We start from the raw sequence: 21,576 nt of genomic DNA, 5'->3' as shown, positions 1-21,576 counted from the left end.
TATCCAGCATGTTTTAGAATCCATAATTTTTAAGGAAGGGAAAAAAGACAGATCCTAAACTTGAGGGGAGAGCAACAAATACCAAGAAGTTAATTACCTACCCTTTGTCTGACAACAAGAGAAACTCAGTGTAGTGATTTCTCACTGTGGACCCAGATTTCTAGAAAACTCCACATAACCAAGAGAAGCTCTGTGGGTCACACTAAGTTATCAGGATATTGGAAGGTTGCATTAGGATGACACTGTCCAACAGAGAGGAATTGCGTGCCCTGGTAAGAGATTAAAAATTTAATACTCTAAGATATTATATCAGTTCAGGCCTCTCTCTGTTTCTTTCCACTTTCTCTCTCATATTGCCTAGTTGTTTTCTCCTTTCTGTGGTGAATATCTTGTATTTAAAAAAAAAAACATTTTTTTAAAGGAATTTTTCAGTCTTTTCTTTTGTAAACTGATTATTTCTGTGGGCTAAATTATCTTAAACATGAAACCTTCCTTTCTATATGCTGGAATTAGAGGAAAGAATTAACCTGGGTGCTAAATACTGTGTTTACAATAAAGCAAAGGCATTGATTTTTTGGATAGAATTAAATGAATGGTTAGAGACGCTAAAATAAGAGTGGCACAGAATAATGTCAATACCAGCATCTGACATGCAGGCTTCCTTGGTTTAACATCACCTAAGCTATTTTAGGACACAGCTACATGTCTTTAATGATTACAAATCTTCTTTCATCTCTAGAGTGAGATGAAAAAGAAATTATATCTGTTTTTCTTCATTGTCTAAAAGGTATACATGTAATCTATATGATAAACATGTGGCAAGCAACTGGCACATAAATAATTCAGTAATGTTGAACAGGAGATACATGACAGAATGCCATTCCCCACATCCCTCCTCACCCTTCCCCCTTTCCATCTGCAGTACTCGATACCAGAATGACATCCATTGAGTAGGTTTGTTCAAGTTGAAATTTAGGAAACTTCTCAAGTTCTATTATAACTCCAGAAACAAAACAAAACTTGCTCTTATTTTTATTTTTTATTTATTTATTTTTTTGCGGTACGCGGGCCTCTCACTGCTGCGGCCTCTCCCGTTGCGGAGCACAGGCTCCGGACGCGCAGGCTCAGCGGCCATGGCTCACGGGCCCAGCCGTTCCGCGGCCTGTGGGATCTTCCCGGACTGGGGCATGAACCCATGTCCTCTGATCGGCAGGCGTACTCTCAACCACTGCGCCACCAGGGAAGCCCTGCTCTTTTGCTTTTCAAGTACTATATTCCCTTTTTGAGAGACAAGTTTAACCCCTCTCCCAGTCAAAAGATTTTGAAATTCAGATAAAGCTGAATTTGGAGGGAATTTCTCTCTCCCCGCTTACATCTCACTTCTTAGAATTTCCATGAGTCATTTATTGTTTTAAGGGTTCATAAAAAAATATACTTGGTATTGTACCAATTTAATGTTCCAAAGGAAACATTTGCCCTTAAGATTCTTCTAATATGCTGCAGTTGGAGTCAATGAGAGAGTTTATGTGCATAATTTTTTGTCTTTATGGGATTTTCTTTGTGTTCTGTCTTATGGAAATTTGGGGATGAGAAAGGAAATGAAAATCAATATGGTATTATCAATTTCTGTTAATCACCATCAGCCTTCTGTCCCTCCCCCTAACACATTCCCATCCTCACGCACAATCTTTTATGGCACTAATAGATGATAACACTACTTCACAGCCCAAACATAACATCGTGGAGGAAAAGAAAAAAAGAAAGCCACTTTAGAACAGCTATTTGTTTTGTAGCCAAACCTCTCTTCAGTTTTTCATGCAAAAAAATACAAATTATGGCAGTTCAATTTTTTCCCATACGGTCAATAGCTAGTCACATTACTAATTTATATGATAGATGTGCTTATATTCTATCTGATAGAAATGACTTTTCAATTCTTAATTTAGACATATTTTGAACAGTGAAAAGAAAGTATTAAAAAGAGTCAAAAGTTTATAATATTGTAACATCTTATATGCATGCAGCTTTCCCTCTGTGATGCTATTGGTGAGCAGATACTAACAATAACACTTGGAGAACTTTATTATCCAATTTTGTGTGCATTGAACAGGATTATGAGCTTTTGATCATACAAATGCAAAAGAGATTTGGCAGTAACAGGAAGCAACATAGTTCTAGAAGCACAATTTCCATTTTATTAATCTGAGATAGAACTACTTTTTCCAAATTGCTACACAGCTTGAATTATCTGTTCAACTTTCTCTGTTTATTCCTTGCACCACTAACCTCAGAATGTCGGTGGTTTACATAAATTCACAATCCTGTGAAATCTGAAGGGGCTGGAAGTTTTTGGATGCTATCCACACAACTAAGTTGGAGCCAATAAAATGTTTAGCTTTCTTTGTGGGTGGTCTCTGTTAGTCTTCGTTAGTGACCTGTGTAAGTTGGAAGCAATGAAGAAGACTCTTGAGATTTATTTAAGGTAAATAATTTTAATAGCTCACACATTTACAAGAAATCTCTCTAATATGCCTTTGAAATCCGTGCTAAAATCCTCTTTTTATATGAGAAACTCTTAAAAGGAGCTGTCTCAGTTACTTCATTACTTCAGTAACTAACCCTCTTGAAAGGACCCATCCAATTTTTAATTGTACTCCACTTTATAGTGCAATGGATGACAAGGTCCAGGGTAGTAGCCATTACAAAAAGATGCAGGTCTGGAATTTGTTCACAAAGGGCATTCTCCCACCTCTCCCACTGCCTCTTTAGTGCTATGTCACCCTGAGGCTCATGCCATCTGAGCCTGATGAAGACATCTCCAATTGTCTTCTGTTATGTTGCAGCTACCACATCTTACTGAGGAAGTTGGCATCATCTTAGTCCTCCTCTCCACCACCACTCCTGTTACCACCATGGACACCTTCAATCTCCACATGGAAAGTGCACCTCACACCTAACTTCAGTCTTCTCAAAAAACTTTTTTCCTTTTAACAATCCTCTCCCATGGCTACAACTGCCCTTTGTCAGTACCCAGGACTCTTTGACTTTATTATCCCACTCACTCACAACAGCAAAACAACCTTGTAGCCCTCCAGTACCTTCAGTCCCTTAAGCCCACCCAAATTTCTCTTCCATCTCATTAGTATCTCCGGTTCTTGGAAAGGCTGTCATTATCTTTTTGACTGCAACCTCATGTTGCAGTAACGTACAGGCTTCTTTTGCTAAACCTTCAGACTGTGTTCATCTTGTTCTTTTGACAAATCCATTCAATACTTCTTCAACCTGAAGGCAGGGCTTGTATCTGATTCAATTTTGAATTGAAGGCAAACATTGCAAGGGTTACTGCTCAGTTACTGTCTTACTAAACTGAAATGGAAAGCAGATACCAGTAGGAGACTTCAATAAATGAAACTTAAGTGTCAAGCCTTGATGACTGGGTTAGTAATGATACCACTGGCAGAAATACAAACTTAAGAAATGTTGGGTTTCAAAGGGGACATATTGTGGATTTGTGGACTTATTTATCAGATTTGAGGTGAACATGAATATTGCATTTGTTTTTTTAATAAACAACTTGAGGTGAAAGTAAATATTGCATTTGGAATGTTCCTTAGAAATTAAAAATGTAAGACTGGCAGTTGCTGGAAAGGTGAGACTGCAAATAGTGATCTGAAGTGTTGGAATAGCTCTCACTTTACAACAACAGCAGTAAGGGAGATTGACTCTGCAATTCCAATATTTAATACTTTGTCATGGATTCCTTTATAAATACTACCTCATTTAATCTATTTAATCTTCATAGCAACAGAAAGGGAGAACATTATTATTTTTACTTTACAGGTTAGAAAACTGAAGCTTAAGGAGTCTATTTATAGAGCTACAAGATATCTCAGTGGAAAGTATAAAGGAACAGAGTCCAAGGGCCATAGACAGTTTTAGTGTATGAAGTTGCTCAACAAATACTTCTTGTTTAATTGATTTAGTAGACTTGCAAAATTTCAGGGAAAAGAGAATTGGAAGAAAAGGCAGTTTTCAATGCTGAATGCCGAATGTTCCAAGGAGGTAAAAAAAGATGAAGACTAAGAAGAAATAGTTGGTTGGTATTCCCAGCCCACTCGCTGGTAATCCTTAAGAAAGCAAGGCTCAGGAGAGTGAATAGAACTCAAGTTAATCACATGACACAAGAGAACCATAACCTAGAGAAATACGGCACTGAGTAGATGGAGAGCTTGAAGGGTTAGGAGGTTTAAGTGAAGATTTGCCTTAATTTCATTCTGTGGTTTGTATTAGTTGATACAGTCTAGGTAGCCCAGGTGATATCCCAATGGGGTACCCTGTGGTAACAGGAAGGTCACTGCAGGATTGTGAAACAAGGGCTCAGGAATCAGATGAGAGATTGTGTGGAACTTATACCCACCCCTAAGTGTGTCAGATCAGAGTATCTCTTCAGCTCCCAACCCACTGGCCAGAAGAGTCAGTGGCCCTAACCTACCTTCGAGGGAAGCTGAAAAATGTCAGTGGTATGTTCAACACTGGGTGAGCCCACCACTCTCTGCCACAAGAGTGAATTAGGTTATATTTCCTACTGAGATATTAAAACTACAGCGCACAGGTCGGATTTCATAACTGGTCTTGGACTGTTTTAGTATGAAGCAGGTGATCCTGGAATGACTTCCAAGTTCCATGTGGAAGTTTCTCCAAGTTAGGCTTCAACATGACCTTCTCTCCTTGCTTGCTGTAATGCCTTTCCCCCTTTAACAAGTTAAAACCAGAAATGGTAATTTTAGAAAAACTTTTTCCCACAAAATATGTGTTAACATTTGGCAGCCTCAGAAATGTATCATTTGGCATGAGATTGCCAGATTGCTTGCTGGCTTGGGTAGAGAGAGAATGAAAAGTAGCTTTCTACCTGGGATGGAACAGGTAGATAGAAAATAATAAATAGATCAGCAAGATTGGCTCCCTCTGAAGATTCTGGGATTGAATCCTCTGGGACAGAAGTCTTATTCTTTGCCTTCCTTTATTACTGTTTACAAGTTTGCCAGGTCTGCATCCATTTCATATCAGTGTCAGCCTTCATTCAGCTAACCTGAGGGACAGAACATAGTGTGAGGACAGGAGGGCAAGGCTGTGTCTCTTTTGCTCCCTGTGAGCCAGTGGGCGGTCACTCACAGTGTGTTTTTCAGTCTGGACTCTGAGCTCGGCATCCAGATTTCTCTGGTGTACAGTACATACAACGGTTGATATTACCCTCTCTCCAGGTCTCAGAACACCATCAGCCATCCTGAACAAAGCCCTGGAAGCTGTAATAAAAAGGTTTTAAAACCTCAGAAAGCAGAGCCTGCTGAAGTACCACCATAGTCAAGGCAAATTAGTATCGCCCAGTGGAAGAAGCAGGCTCTCCCTTCCATAAAGGGAGTATTTATAAGCCTGCCTTCTGAGGCATCACAGATTTCCCGAGGCCCTGTGGACTAGCGAGTTAGGCCCCATTTTAAGACAAATGATCTGATATAATATGATGATCCATGGGCAAGCAGTCAGAAGAGAAAACATTGATAAGCTCTTGGAAAACAAAACACCAACTCCTCTATGCAAAAAAGAAGAAAATGTGGATGAAGGCCATATATAACATACATAAATAACATTACTGCTCATGGAAGATAGTAACTTTCTCTCTCTCCTTCTCTACTCTCCTTGCCTTCCTGCCTTCCTTGACTTTGGAATCCTTATTCCAATGATTCTTATGCAGAAGCCCAAAATATAAGCTAAGATTGGTGACAAGGAGTAGGGTGGTTTGTGGGTGGAGCCACGTGATGCTCCTGGCCTGGGGTCCTCCCTGCACCTAGCCCACTGCAGGCCCCTGTTGAGACAGCTCTGGAGAAGTCTAGGATTCCAGAGAGCATGGTGTGAAAATCACCGATCCAGGGTAAGGGCTGCAATAATACATTCTTACTTGTGTACTTGGATAAAAAGAAATTATTAGTTTATATTTGCAATTCTGCATTTATTTATGCCCATATTTATAATTTTCCATTTATTCCAAATCCCTGACGTCTAGGTTCCTGTGTGATCTTACCTCTCCCTATGTTTCTAATATCATCTAGCTACATTCTGCCCCTTATTTTCTATGTGTCAAGATCTCATCCGTGTTGTTTTCTCTGACTGTAATCTTATGCTTTTCATTCATCTGAGTAACTCCTACTCATCTTTTAGTTCTCAGCTAATGTCATTTCCTTAGAGACCTTCACCAAAACCTGAACTATATTTGAGGTCTTGTTTTATGCTCTCAAAATGTATTCTTCCTTTATAACACTTTGTCATGATTTCAGTCATATAAGTCTTTGTGTAATTATCTGCTTAATACCCAGCTCCCCATTAAACTCTAAGCTCTATGCAGGAAAGTTTATATGACTTATTAATCACTTTTTAACCAGCAATTAACAAAATGGCTCAGAAATGAGAGTTCAGTAAAGACTTGTTGAATGAATGTGTCATAACCATATGAGGCTTCCCATTGGCTTCTCTTTAAGATCAAATAAAAAGTTGCCTTTCTAATATTCTAGTATATGTTTCCAGTTTAAATCTTATAAAAATTGGGGTGACAATCCAACGATCAGATTGTTTTGGGCATATATAATGGTCCTATATTTGGATGGTGCTTTTATTAAAGTGCTTTTTTTGTATGGTAGCATTTAATCTTCACCCCAACCCTGTTAAGAATGTAAGCCAGTTATTATTTTTTTTAATGAAGTTCTATTTTTAAAAAATTAATTAATTAATTAATTAATTAATTATATTCTTGGCTGTATTGGGTCTTCTTTGTTGCACGCAGCTTTCTCTAGTTGAGGCCAGCAAGGGCTACTCTTCATCGTGGTGCACAGGCTCCTCATTGCAGTAGCTTCTCTTGTTGTGGAGCACAGGCTCTAGGCATGTGGGCTCAGTAGTTGTGGCTCGCGGGCTCTAGAGCGCAGGCTCAGTAGCTGTGGCACATGGGCTTAGTTGCTCCGTGGCATATGGGATCTTCCTGGACCAGGGCTCGAACCCATGTCCCCTGTATTGGCAGGTGGATTCTTAACCACTGTGTCACCAGGGAAGTCCCCAGTTATTATTATTATCTTGTGTATGAGGGAACGAATAAATCATCTGAGAAGCTGTATGTTGCCTTCACTTCTAAAGCTAACTAGTGACAGACCTAGAACGAGACTCACAATTCCTAGCCTAGTGATAATTATTTTTTAAAGTACATATATAGGAGTATCCCAACTTGGAGCTTAGTCTATGAGTAATTCAGAAAACCAAATACAATATATCTAAGCTAAAGTAGGTACCATTGATTCATGTCTTCCCTTCAGGTTCTAGCTTATCTAGCTGAGTGAACAAACACCTTGTCCTCTAGAGGGTTTCTGGATATACAGTCAAGTTGTTATGATGTATACATCTTTATGTATACAGAAGTATGCTATTCTCTCCTCATAAACCTAAATGTGGCTATGCAAAACTGGCCCCTTGCGAAAACACGTGGCAATTACAATTGGGACATCTCATTAAAGAGCTGCATCCCAAGTACTTGGACAGGATAAGACTGAAGTGCCTCTACGAAACTATTCTGTTAAATGGAATTTCAGTAACCAAAAGTCTTAAAATGTGAAAAATATTCAGAGGAAACCTTGTTAAAGGAATTAGTAATGAGATACAGAAACATGTTATCTTCAATTTGTGGGTGTGAATCCAGACTCAATTAACAGTAACCAAAAATCTGTTGCATTCGGGAATTTCAGATACTCTAGTGGAATAATTTAGGATGGCATTCCTCTGCTAAATGGATCATTGCACATTGACATTTTTATTTTCAAAAACAACATTTTCTATGTGTATGTGTTTTCTCTTCTGACTCCATTTACTTAATGCTGACAGGTACTTCTCATGGCTTACTCTTCTGACATTGTTTCATGCTGAAGTTCATCAGTTCGCAATACCTTGAAACTCTACATTAAGACTATATGCCTCTGAAAATACTTTCATAATTAAAGTAAATCTTTACAAGATCCCATCCAAGAGAAATTAATTTCTAAGACAGCAATTACTTATTGTTTCACACAGTCTTATTTGAAGCAGGTTCTAAAGTCTTGGGGCTTCAAAGACAGCTTCATAAGAGAGCACCATTGAGTTCTCGTAATGCTCTGGAAAGACTGGCATATCGAGAAAGAGATCGTTTTGAGCTCTCTCGTGTCATCAGGACGTACCCCAAAACACTTACTGCTAGGTGGGAAAAGAAAAAAAAAAGAAAGGTCAGAAAGAGAGCTGGGAGAAAAATAAGGCAAAACCAAGAAGAGAGCTATTGGCATTGGGTTTGCCCTTGCCATCCTCAACACACGTCTCTGTTTTAATTGGAGGGCATTGAGGAGTCTCTAAGATATTGATGGCTCTGGGCCAAGTAGAGAAGGAAATGAGTCAAAATTGTATGAGGTAATACATTAGAGAAATAATATGTTTATTTCCAGGCCTAGCTGATTCTGAAAAATTATCATTGCAATTGGTGGTTTTACAGATAATGCCAAAGAATAGACTAAACCTGGCCACAGAGCCTCACCTTTATTGATCCCTAGAAATAGTGGATCTAGATTAAGCTTAAGGCATACTAGCTGAATGTGAGGAAGTTTGTAATGTCTTAAATGCCACTCCCTCTGTTGCACCTGTTCACTGGTGATATAGATCACTTCACTTAGGAAAATAAGCACCTTCCATGAGCACTCAATTTAGTTGTCTGAAAAAGTAATTGGAGAAAAACACATTCTTGTTCAGTCTGAAATTCAGAAGAAACTCTTGGCAGCTTTATGAATGATGAGAGTTCCACTTTCCATTTTGAAATTGCTGGCCCTATTTCTGATATCCATAAATTAAGCAGCTGGGTGGATGTTGTTTTCTCTTTTGCAATTAAGCACACAGGTCTCACAATGCACAATAAGTCCCTTAGAAGTGTGTCTAATCTGTCTACTCCCATTAAAAAAAAACTGGATAGAGGATCATAAACAAAGACTCAGTTACAGTACATCTGTACAAAGCTGGAGAGTTAAGTTCCAAGAGGTTTTACATTGGGAAAATCCCCAAAGCAATAAAGAGACAAGCACAAACGTCCACACTCCAAATCGTGAGGCAAAGTCTGATCTCAAGCCAACATGCCAATTCAAAGGATTGGAAAGCTTTTGTTTAATAAAACATTCAAATAGCTGTGTTCACAGTATTACGGGTTGCTTATAATGATTGTTTCACTGAGGAGGGACCACACAAATTTATTTTATAATGCAATCTGCTAATTTAAAATGTCCACCATCTTTCTGTAACGGTTTCATGATTTGAAGACCCTATCGACCAGCAGAACGTTGATTTTTCCTCACTCCTGTACAGTCTCAGAATAGACCTTTAACCAAAGCTGTGAGATATTAGTTCTTTTACAATAATGATAGACCTCAATCACCATATTATTCCTTTAAATTTGGGGCAGGAAGCACAATCAATATCTTTGTTCAGGTCTAACTACTTACTTAGAAAAGAAATTTACTGCAGTCAGAGTCATCCAGGCTGGGAGTTATGGCATTCTCTGGTTCACCTTCACCTCAGCATGACAGAACAGGCAGCAACCTGGAGCATTCACTGGGGGATGAGACTTGGCTGTGTTTATAAGTAACACCTGTGTTTATCTGTGCTTAGAGATGCCAGATACTCTTTTGTCAAAAATAGCTAAGCTTCCACAAATATGCTAGTCATTTCTGAGGAAAGCTTATGGTATCATTTTGTTTTCTAAGAATTCTTCTTTCTCCAGCTTTGTACACTTAGTTAGATTTGAATAGAATTAGAAGTGTTTAGAATCAATCATTCTAGGGCTGAGTTTCTAAACCTAAGTGATAGAAATAGCAATTTAAAAATGATAATCCTCTTAATTTATTACAGAAAGAGAGTCCCTTCTTCCCTCCCCTCGTTTTATCTCTCACTCTCTCTCTCTTTTTCCCCAAGCAACCATGCACGTGTTTTTGGAGGCATAACAGCTCTAACCCATCCAGAAGCAGATGCATAGAAATGCCTCACTACTGTGATCTCAGTTCAGGGTTTACTTTGGACCTTGAGCTCATTAGGGAAATATTTGACATCTCAACTCCAATTATTTAGTAGTCACCAAGCTGCAAAGGCCACACATAACTGCCTGCAACTGCTTATAATTGGAGAGGATCAGAAGAATGATAGCAGAGGACTGCAATTCTCTTAATCTCCAAAGACAACAATACCTCAGGTCATGGTTTCTTTCCAAAGTATCCTGAAAGGCTGGGAAAGAAGAGAAGTCCTTTCAGATTAGAAGAAACTAAAATATTTCTTCAGATTGTAAATATTATAAAGTCATCTCAGCAAAGTCTTACAGACCTACATTTGTCTATTCTTTTTTTTTTTTTAAACTGTATAGAAAGCGTTCTTCTTTTTCTCCTGAAAGATTCAGTTATTGAATAGCTATCTGGCTCTTCCTCTCCTTTGTTCTTCTCTGTCTCTTCCTTGTCCAGTCTTGATTCTGAGTCAGTCTGCCAAAGTGTTTCATTGCCAAGGGGAGACATTTGTTTCCCAAGGGTTTTGTTTGTGAAAACAAATTATTTCTTCACTTATAATGTTTCTTTGAAAATTGTTTTGTCTTTTAATGTTCTATAGTTGAACTGTTATTATCAATATATTAGCTTTCTTTATCTTTCTGGAGGCTGCTTTATCAATACCTTCTTTTTTTTTTGAATATTTTTCTTGGGCTATAGTTGTTTTACAATGTTGTGTTAGTTTCTACTGTACAGTGAAGTGGAGTTCCCTGTGCTATACAGCAGGTTCTTAATAGTTATTTATTTTATACATATTAGTGTATTTAAGTCAATCCCAGTCTCCCAGTTCATCCCACCTCCCCCCCCCCACTTTCCTCCTTGGTGTCCATACATTTGTTCTCTACATCTGTGTCTCTATTTCTGCCTTGGAAACCAGTTCATCTGTACCATTTTCCTAGATTCCACATATATGCATTAATATACTATATTTGTTTTTCTCTTTCCAACTTACTTCACTCTGTATGACAGTCTCTGGGTCCATCCACATCTCTACAAATGACCCAATTTTGTTCCTTTTTATGGCTGAGTAATACTCCATTGTATATATTTACCACATCTTTATCCATTCATCTGTCGATGGGCATTTAGGTTGCTTCCATGAAGCTTACAATAGTGCTTACAATATTCACCATTGTAAATAGTGCTGCAGTGAACATTGGGGTACATATGTCTTTTTGAATTATGGTTTTCTCTGGGTATATGCCCAGTAGTGGGATTGCTGGGTCATATGGTAATTCTATTTTTAGTTTTTTAAGGAACTTCCATACTGTTCTCCATAGTAGCTGTATCAATTTACATTCCCACCAACAGTGCAAGAGGGTTTCCTTTTCTCCACACCATCTCCAGCATTTGTTGTTTGTAGATTTTCTGATGATGCCCATTCTAACTGGTGTGAGGTGACACCTCATTGTAGTTTTGATTTGCATTTCTCTAATAATTAGTGATGTTGAGCAGCTTTTCATGTGCCTCTTGGATACCTGTATGTCTTCTTTGGAGAAATGTCTATTTAGGTCTTCTGCCCATTTTTTGATTGGGTTGTTTGTTTTTTAGATATTGAGCTACATGAGCTGTTTATATATTTTGGGGATTAATCCATTGTCAATTGATTCGTTTGCAAATATTTTCTCCCATTCTGAGGGTTGTCTTTTTGTCTTGTTTATAATTTCCTTTGCTGTGCAAAAGCTTTTAGGTTTCATTAGGTCCCATTTGTTTATTTTTGTTTTTATTTCCTTTACTCTAGGAGGTGGGTCAAAAAAGATCTTGCGGTGATTTATGTCAAAGAGTGTTCTTCCTATGTTTTCCTCCAAGAGTTTTATAGTGTTCAGCCTTACGTTTAGGTCTTTAATCCATTTGGAGTTTATTTTTGTGTATCGTGTTAGGGAGTGTTCTAATTTAATTCTTTTACATGTAGCTGTCCAGTTTTCCCAGCACCATTCATTGAAGAGACTGTCTTTTCTCCATTGTATATCCTTGCCTCCTTTGTCGTAGATTAGTTGACCATAGGTGCGTGGGTTTATCTCTGGGCTTTCTGTCCTGTTCCGTTGATCTATATTTCTGTTTTTGTGCCAGTACCATACTGTCTTGATTATTGTAGCTTTGCAGTATAGTCTGAAGTCAGGGAGTCTGATTCCTCCAGCTCTGTTTTTTTTTTTTTTTTTTTTCCCTCAAGATTGCTTTGGCTCTTCAGGGTCTTTTGTGTCTCCATACAAATTTTAAGATTTTTTGTTCTAGTTCTGTAAAAATTGCCATTGGTAATTTAATAGGGATTGCATTGAATCTGTAGATTGCTTTGGGTAGTATAGTCATTTTCACAATATTGATTCTTCCAATCCATGAACGTGGTATATCTCTCCATCTGTGTCATCTTTGATTTCTTTCATCAGTGTCTTATAGTTTCCTCAGTACAGGTCTTTTACCTCCTTAGGTAAGTTTATTCCTAGGTATTTGATTATTTTTGTTTCAATGGTGAATGGATTGTTTCCTTAATTTCTCTTTCTGATCTTTAGTTGTTAGTGTATAGGAATGAAAGAGATTTCTGTGCATTAATTTTTTATCCTGCAACTTTACCAAATTCATTGAGTAGCTCATGTAGTTTTCTGGTGGCATCTTTAGGATTTTCTGTGTATAGTATCATGTCATCTGCAAACACTGACAGTTTTACTTCTTTTCCAAGTTGTATTCCCTTTATTTTTTTTTCTTCTCTGATTGCTGTGGCTAGGACTTCCAAACCTATGTTGAATAATTATGGTGAGATTTGACATCCTTGTCTTGTTCCTGATCTTGGAGAAAATGATTTCAGTTTTTCACCACGGAGAATGATGTTTGCTGTGGTTTTGTCATATATGGCCTTTATTATGTTGAGGTAAGTTCCCTCCATGCCCACTTTCTGGAGAGTTTTCATCATAAATGGGTGTTGAATTTTGTCAAAAGCTTTTTCTGCATCTATTGAGATGATCATATGGTTTTTATTCTGCAATTTGTTAATATGGTGTATCACATTGATTGATTTGCATATATTGAAGAATCCTTGCATCCTTGGGATAAATCCCACTTGATCATGGTGTATGATCCTTTTAATGTGTTGTTGGATTCTGTTTGCTAGTATTTTGTTGAGGATTTTTGCATCTATATTCATCAGTGACACTGGTCTGTAATTTTCTTGTTTTGTAGTATCTTTGTCTGGTTTTGGTATCAGGGTGATGGTGGCCTTGTAGAATGAGTTTGGGAGTGTTCCTTCCTCTGCAATTTTTTGGAAGAGTTTGAGAAGAATAGGTGTTAGCTCTTCTCTAAATGTTTGATAGAATTCACCTGTGAAGCCATCTGGTCCTGAACTTTTGTTTGTTGGAAGATTTTTTTTTTTTTTTTTTTTTTTTTTTTTTTTGTGGGTACACGGACCTCTCACTGCTGTGGCCTCTCCCATTGCGGAGCACAGGCTCCGGACGCACAGGCTCAGTGGCCATGGCTCACAGGTGCAGTGGCTCCACGGCATGTGGGATCTTCCCAGACCGGGGCACGAACCCGTGTCCCCTGCATCGGCAGGCAGACTCTCAACCACTGTGCCACCGGGGAAGCCCTGTTGGAAGATTTTTAACCACAGTTTCAATTTCATTACTTGTGATTGGTCTGTTCATATTTTCTATTTCTTCCTGGGTCAGTCTTGGAAGGTTATACCTTTCTAAGAATTTATCCATATCTTCCATGTTGTCCATTTTATTGACATACCGTTGCTTATAGTATCAATACCTTGTTTATTTTCATGGAGGAATCCTAATGGTTTCCATGCATTTCATAAAGAGGGTAATATTTATTTGCAAATTATTAGTTTTTCATTATAAATATGGATTCTAAAATTTTTTTAAACTTATTCTTTCTACATGATTCCAACTATATTACATTCTGGAGAAAACAAAACTTTGGAGACAATATAAAGATCTGTGATTGCCAGGAGTGGGGGTTAGGGGGGTGGGGGGAGAAGAACAAACAGAGCATAGAGGTTTTTTAGGGCAGTTAAAATATTCTGCATGATATTAAAGTGATGGATACATGTCACTATACATTTGTCCAAACCCATTGAATATACAACACCAAGAGTGAACACTTATGTCAACTATGGACTTGGCTGATTATGATGTGTCAGTGTAGTCATCTTTGGTAAAAAATGTATCATTTTGGTGAATGATTTTAAGAATGGAGGAGACTATGCATGTATGGGGGCAGGGGTTATATGGTAAATCTCTGTACTTTCCTCTCAATTTTCTTGTTAACCTAAAACTACTCTTTAAAAAAGTATTTAAAAATTCTTCACTAAACATATTGTTGTATTTCTTTCTATATCTTTTTTCTCCCAGCATAGATGTGTTTCCTTTCCTTTAATGCTATAGTCCAAGAATTTCCCTGTGTCTTTGAGAGTATAATGAACTCATGTACCTATGACTCCACTTCAACAGTTATCCCCATTTGACCAATCTTTTTTTTTTTTTTTTTTCTTGCCGTACGCGGGCCTCTCACTGTTGTGGCCTCTCCTGTTGCGGAGCAGAGGCTCCAGACGCGCTGGCTCAGCGGCCATGGCTCACGGGTCTAGCCGCTCCGCGGCACGTGGGATCTTCCCGGACTGGGGCATGAACCCGTGTCCCCTGTATCAGCAGGCGGACTCTCAAGCACTGCGCCACCAGGGCAGCCCTTGACCAATCTTTTGTCATCTCCTCATTTTTAAACCTTGTATTATAATGTAGTAGCTATTATTCCATTTACATAACTCTTCCCCTATTGTTGAGTATTAGATTATTTCTAGTTTTCCACTATGAAGAAAAATGCTGTGATAAACAAATATTTTTATATGCTTTGCCTCCTCACGTTTAGTTTTATTTCTTTGAGTTCAAAGGCTACTTTTCATACTCTTGACATGTATTGCTGAATTACTTTCTAAAAGCCTTGAGCTTTTTTGCCTTCAACCACAATTTTATTTTATGTAATTAAAAAATTATAGGTTAAAGATGGTTTCTATTTGGTTTATTTGGTTTTTCTTTTACTAATGGAAACCCTGAAGAGTTTTGTATAGTTTTCGTTACTTTTCATTCTAATTGTGCTTCCTCATCTGTGAGCTATCCTTACTCTTTGCTCATCTATTTATTGGGTTCTCTGTATTTTTTAAATTTTTCATATGAAATCTTTAGATAATAAGGACATTAACCATTTGAGAGGGGTAATTTTTAAAAGACAAACTGGACAGTTTTTTTAAAGTGAAAAGCTAATGGTAAGACATTTTAAATCTGTAGAGACTTGACTTGTCAAGGTTTGAGCATACCTGGGTGAGCACAGTGGCTGGTTTTATGGCCTCAGCACTGTTCTTAGCAGAAGTATCCTCTAGGGTCATTGACAAATCTTTTATTTCTTGACATTGGAATGCAGATATATGAGGATATGTGGACAAACTTAGAGAAAACTATGTAGAGAAATTTAACCTGTCAATCTCAGAATTATTAAAATGCATTTTAAAATAATGCATCTCCTAAATAACTATCCTTTATTTTTTCATATTCCTTTTAAATATAGGGCGAATCAGGAGGAGTTTTCAAAGAGTCTGTGATAGGTGGTTTATGATTCAGGACCTATTTCGGTAAGAGCTACGCTAGTATGTCTGGCACCAGTCCTAGACCTGCCTTTGATATTTAGGTGATTGTTTACCCACAAATATGCAATTACTGTTTATAAATGAAAAATGTAGCTTTAGCTGCCATTTCTTCTTCACTTGCCCCCTGACCATTAGAAAGAAGAGTAACAGAGAATAGAACTTGAAAGAAGGAAAAGTGACAGAAAATATGCTCTGAACAGCCATGTGTGGTTGGCACCATGAGAAATAGCCCCGTAGTTCTGAAAACTCTGTTGTCATAATGGGAGGCAGGGGTCTGCTGAGGATAAGCTGTTCCTTACACTGTAGAATGTGAAAATATCTGTCTGATTACAATGCTATGTGGATTAAGGCATTCAGTGGTCATTTCCATCAGCTCTGAGAAGAGCCTGGCGGAATAAATTCAAGTGCATATTTTAGGAATACCAGATCTATGAAGGTTCCTAACCTTTCCCTTTTCCATCCTCTAGTGTCAAACTTACCTGTTCTTGTTCTGGGTGATCCTGTTCTTCAAGGACTTCCTACATGATTATAGTTAATCAGTTAAACAAGACTGTAGAATGATATTAATGGATTATAACAATTTAATGTGATACATCCCCAGCCTCACTCAATAACACAGTAGTTGTAACATTTTGATGCCTCAACTCAAAAATATGACTCATGGTGGAAGTTTAAGGAACTGTGAAATGCTGGTGGTAAGTGTAGTGATGGTGGCAGTTTGATCGGAATTTGACAGAGGATTTATATCAGTCTTTCGAATTTTCTATCAAGGAAGTCACCTACTTCATCTATAGAGAAATGCCATATATATATATATATATATAAAATATATATATATATATATGGCATATAGACTTTCTCAGAATTTCTCTCCCTCCTCCCTCTCTCTCTCTCTCACTCACACACACACACACACACACACACACACACACACACACGCACACACGATTTATGTAGGGCTTAAGCTAAAAATGCCTGTAAGAAAATTTAGTTTTTAAAGCCACTAAATTCCAATAAAAGTTAATAAAAAAAGAAAATTTATTTTTAACTCTCTTTAGCACATATAAAATTTAAAAGATACTGTTGTTAATTCACATGAAACAGAAAGTTTTATTTATTCTCACTTCAATTCTAAGGCTACTTCTCCATCTCTATGGAAAAATAAATTTTACTGAAGGGAAAAAAGTTGGTCATTCTGCCAATACCTAGCAGTATAATCTAGGCATGTTCCTTAACTTCTGAGAGCCTCAGTTAACTTATCTGCAACAGAGGATCAATAGTACTTATCACAGAGGATTGTTTTGAGAATGAATCAAGACAGAACGTGTTATTACACTATACGCATTTTAATAAGCTGCTGATGACATAATTGATTCTAGAACTGGATTGTGAGAATTGCAATTTAAAAAAGAAAAGGAATTTGGAAATTCTGACACATTGAATTCTTGTCACTATTTGTTTGCTAGAAATAGTTGTATCAAATGTGATAAAAACCATAAGGCTAGGTTTATGAAGTATACTTGGTTGATCTCTAAAAGGTACACTTACTTATTTCAAACCCTTGAACAAATAGGTTTATATGAGGTTGCATTTCTTGCATTGTATTCTTTGGGATATTGTGAGTTTCTTCTAGTATCTCCCTGTCAGGAGAACTGATTTGTTAACAAATTCCAGGGACAGCTATGAAGATGAAAGCTGTCAGTAACCTCCCATTAAGTTCCAAGCTTCATCTAGCATGGAGAATGCGCTAGTCTCTGTGATGGATGGTCCTTCCCAAATGCTGCATTTGAAATGGCTTTCTATTGTGAATGGTTAATCTTACTGAGTTCAAATTGAGACTTTCTCAGAATTCGCATATCATTTCAGTTTTGAAAGCTAATCCAACTTTAGCTAAGACATTTAGGACTCAATTTTTTAAATCATAGTTTTTATACTATTATGGAAAGTATTTGTATAAGACAGTATTTTCTCATTTTGCAGAAAAATTTTTAATGTGATTTTAGGTGAGTGCTTTCTATTCAGTACTAGATCAGTGAATCCATTTTGAGGACAGTTGAAATAATATCAACAGTTGAAATAATGCCCCAGATTTGTGGAAATTCAATATTCCATTTTACTTGATCATTGTAGGTGAGGGCTTCTTAATTGTTTTGACATTAAAATAATTTCTGTAAAGAGTTTGATCTTTCAGGGAGATGGTCTTCATTTGAAATTGCATCAGTGGAATATTCCTCACACAAGATTGTGGAGTTTTTCTGTTGTGGCTATGGTTTAATGAATGGGAAACTTTTCAGATATTGGTCTGATTCTCTGCACCAGGTTGATGGAATTACAATCTTTGTCATCTGAATGAAATGAGTTCACCACTTGTGTCCTTTGGAACCTAACTGGTAGAAGGGTTGGGTGCAGCTTTGGCAGTGAGTGCCTTTCATAGGTGGATTCTTAAGAGCCACCTAGAGGTCAGCTACTTCTCTATAGCATACAATAGATCTAGGATGTTCTAGATAATATTTGCCTAAAGTAGGTGGATGAAATGCTTGGACTTACTTGAGATGATCTCACAACCCTTGAGATTTAATAATAGATAGAAAAACATAATGATTAATGACTGGGGCTTTGGACTCAACAGATTTTGCTGCAAATCTTTCCTCTATTGCTCAGTCACTGAATGGCCTTGGGCAAATGTCTTACTGCTTTCCATCTCTGTTTTCATGTCTACAAAATAGAATTAATAATTCCTACATCTGAGTGTTTTTAGAATTATATAAATTCACACAAAGTACCTAGTAGAATTGTAGACTATATTGGCATGTGATAAACAGAAGTTTCTTTATGTATATATTTCCCTAGGTAAACTTTTTCCTCACTTAACAATCCTTTCCCTTTCCCCGCTATTATGGACTGCCAGAAAGAATGCTATTTGGTGTATAATGGAAAATCTTTCTCGGATTTTTCTCCTACAAAGAACAAAGAATACAGCAAAAGGACCTCTATTCTTGGGCCATCACTATCGTCAGTGTCTGACTGACGTGGAGCAAATACATGGCAATATTTGAATGCCCAGCTATTTCCTACAGCAGCAGTCAAGGTCAGAATGATACTATTGGCCATCAAAATGTGTAATCTGTTGGATCTTAAAGGACTTTAACTAGAAATTCTTCCCCTTCTCATATGCACCATCCTAAAGGCCAGTCTCAAAGCTTTTTAGTTTCTCTTTAGACTTTTATTTTTGGTCCAACACACTGTTAGTGTGCCTTTTGCCTTGAACTATTTGAGGTTCATTGCTTACTTTTTCCTCTTTGGAGTGTATTTCAAGCATGTTTTTCTTAGTGGTCTTTTGTTAAACTTCTCAGAGGCCTTCAGGCTCTAAGACAACAATGAATTAGAATTTAATGTGTTATTATTTTTCTTTGCTGTATTTCCATCTTAGTATCTGAGATGGCTTCACCCAGGAGTGCCAAGGCTTTCAAACACCTGACTCTAAACCCACCACAACACTTCAAATGTCTCTCAGAATTTACAAAGACCCCTAAATGAACCAGCTGAATGATTTTTCCAATGTTTCAGAGTCTGAAACACAAAGCTTTTAACCCCTGAAAAGTTGTACAGGGTAAACATAAGCGGAATGATAAATGTTGAATTTTCCTGGCAGAAAAAGGCAATTTGATAAATGATGCCTGCCCCTAGATTACTTGTATACCCCCCTCATTTTTTTATTTTAGTAAACTTTAACTTTCTCACCTTTCTTTCTTAAAAATAATTCTTATTTAATGTTTATCTCCACCTACATGTGACTCTAAAGAATGACCAATTTAAAAAAAATTATAAAAAACGATTATTATTTCCCTTCCAGATTATATATATTTAGTAGCCAACCTATCTGTGTTGAAGAGACATCTAAACTCAGTATGGTTTGGTACACTGGATACAGTCAGAGCAGAAACAGTATAGCTCATCCCTAAATTATTAGTTTATTTTTAAAAATTTTATTAATTTTTAAAAATTTTATTAATTTTCATTAATTTTATTTAAATTAATGCCCTTAGTAATGCTGCATCTTGACTCAGTTTCTTGGATGGTATACACTTATGACTGATCAATTACATCTTTGACACAATTTTTAAAACCTGTGCCTAAAATTCTGTTGATGGATTTATTCTGTGATGTTATACATTGATGAAAACAGAACAATGAGACCCAGAGCGTCCAGTTACCACATTGGTTCCGGCAAGGCAGGAACTGCACTCATGGCCATGCACTGAGAGCACACCTTTTGCATACCAGTTGCACTGATGGATATTTTGGTTTCATTGTCAGGACTGTCAGACCGAAACTCTGATCATGAGTACCAAGAGGCCTTTCAGAGGTATGTTTATAAAATCCTTAGGAACTATTGGATGAAATGCATCTTTGGGTTCAACATATACATTTTACTAAAGAATCTACATCCACAAAATTGAATAGTTCACAACATAAGCAGTGTAGATTATGAAATCAATTTCATGTCATAATATTTTACGTTACAGAAAGTTACTCCATGCTGGAATATTGTAGCATGTTTGCATTATGGGACTTTCGAGTGGATAATTTTATGTGCTACAAAGTGGCTGAAGTTTTTTTTTTTAAATGCTAAAAAAATCCTCTCAGATAAAAGTAGGAGGACAATTTGTTGTGATTGTGGCAGAAGGTGAGAGATTGAAATTAAAACAAAGCTTCCCTAATTGTAACTGATCTATTGGTGATGGGTGCAAGACAGCTGTGATTAATTCTTTGCTCTCTTCTAGAACTGCTGCCTTCCTTGCTTCTTGATTTTTAAATCTAGACCAAATGTTCCAATGAAACTTCTTTTTTTTTTTTTTTAAATGAAGCTTCTTTTTATAGTATATAACCATTGGCCTACAATCCGTCTTACAAAGGAGTTTCTAAAGGCCTATAAATTACGACCATCAGTATTGGAATATTAGTTACTCATTCACCAAATTGGTTACCTTAAATGCCCTCCCCACCTTCCTAGTTATCTTGAGCTCCAAGTCTCAGTCTTTCTTGATAAAGAAATCTAAGTGATAATTTTAATTAAATTTTATACATTCAAATACTGCAGTAGGCAGAGTCAGAGGCCCAGAAACTAGGATTCTTAACAAAGAAATTTGCAAATAATGCTTAGTTTTGTTTAAGTTGATTTAGAGAGCAAAGAAGGGGAACTGTGATACTTGAAAACTGATGACAAAATAATAGTGGAATCTCATGAATAATGGGGAAAACAACTGTGTGCTCCAAATAGTTATTTACAAGACTATTAGTTGACCTGTTATTTTTTCTTCAATGGTTGTACATTGCACTCTACTCTATAAATGAATAAAACACTTGAAGACATACATAGGATAAAAATCATTGCTCTCAGCTTTTACACCATTGTCTAGTCTATTTGAGCCTTTGTCCTCTACCTTCACATCAGTCTTTTGTGATCTGTGCCAGGTAAGTAAATTAATTGACTGAGTATAAATGTGTAAAGTTTTTCTACCACCTCTTGAAAACAATGAAACTGCAGAAGACAATAGAACTTGTAGCAATAGCAGTGAAATGGCTTACTGAAGTGAATTAATGGGTTGCACCAGATTTCATTGAGCTTTTTAACATATGTTCGTCTATCCAGCTATCTATTTATCTATCTAATGTGTGTGTTTACACACAATACATAAATGTTATGCAAAAAGTATATAGAAGCAGATGCCTTACAAAGATTAAATGTTATTTTTTATGTGTCTCTAAAGTCTGTGCCTCATGTTAATACAATGGATTGTCAGATTTTTCCATTAT

This window comes from Globicephala melas, chromosome 1 (genome assembly GCF_963455315.2).
Source record: "Globicephala melas chromosome 1, mGloMel1.2, whole genome shotgun sequence".
Classification (NCBI taxonomy): domain Eukaryota; kingdom Metazoa; phylum Chordata; class Mammalia; order Artiodactyla; family Delphinidae; genus Globicephala; species Globicephala melas.
Note: the sequence above shows the minus strand (reverse complement) of the source record.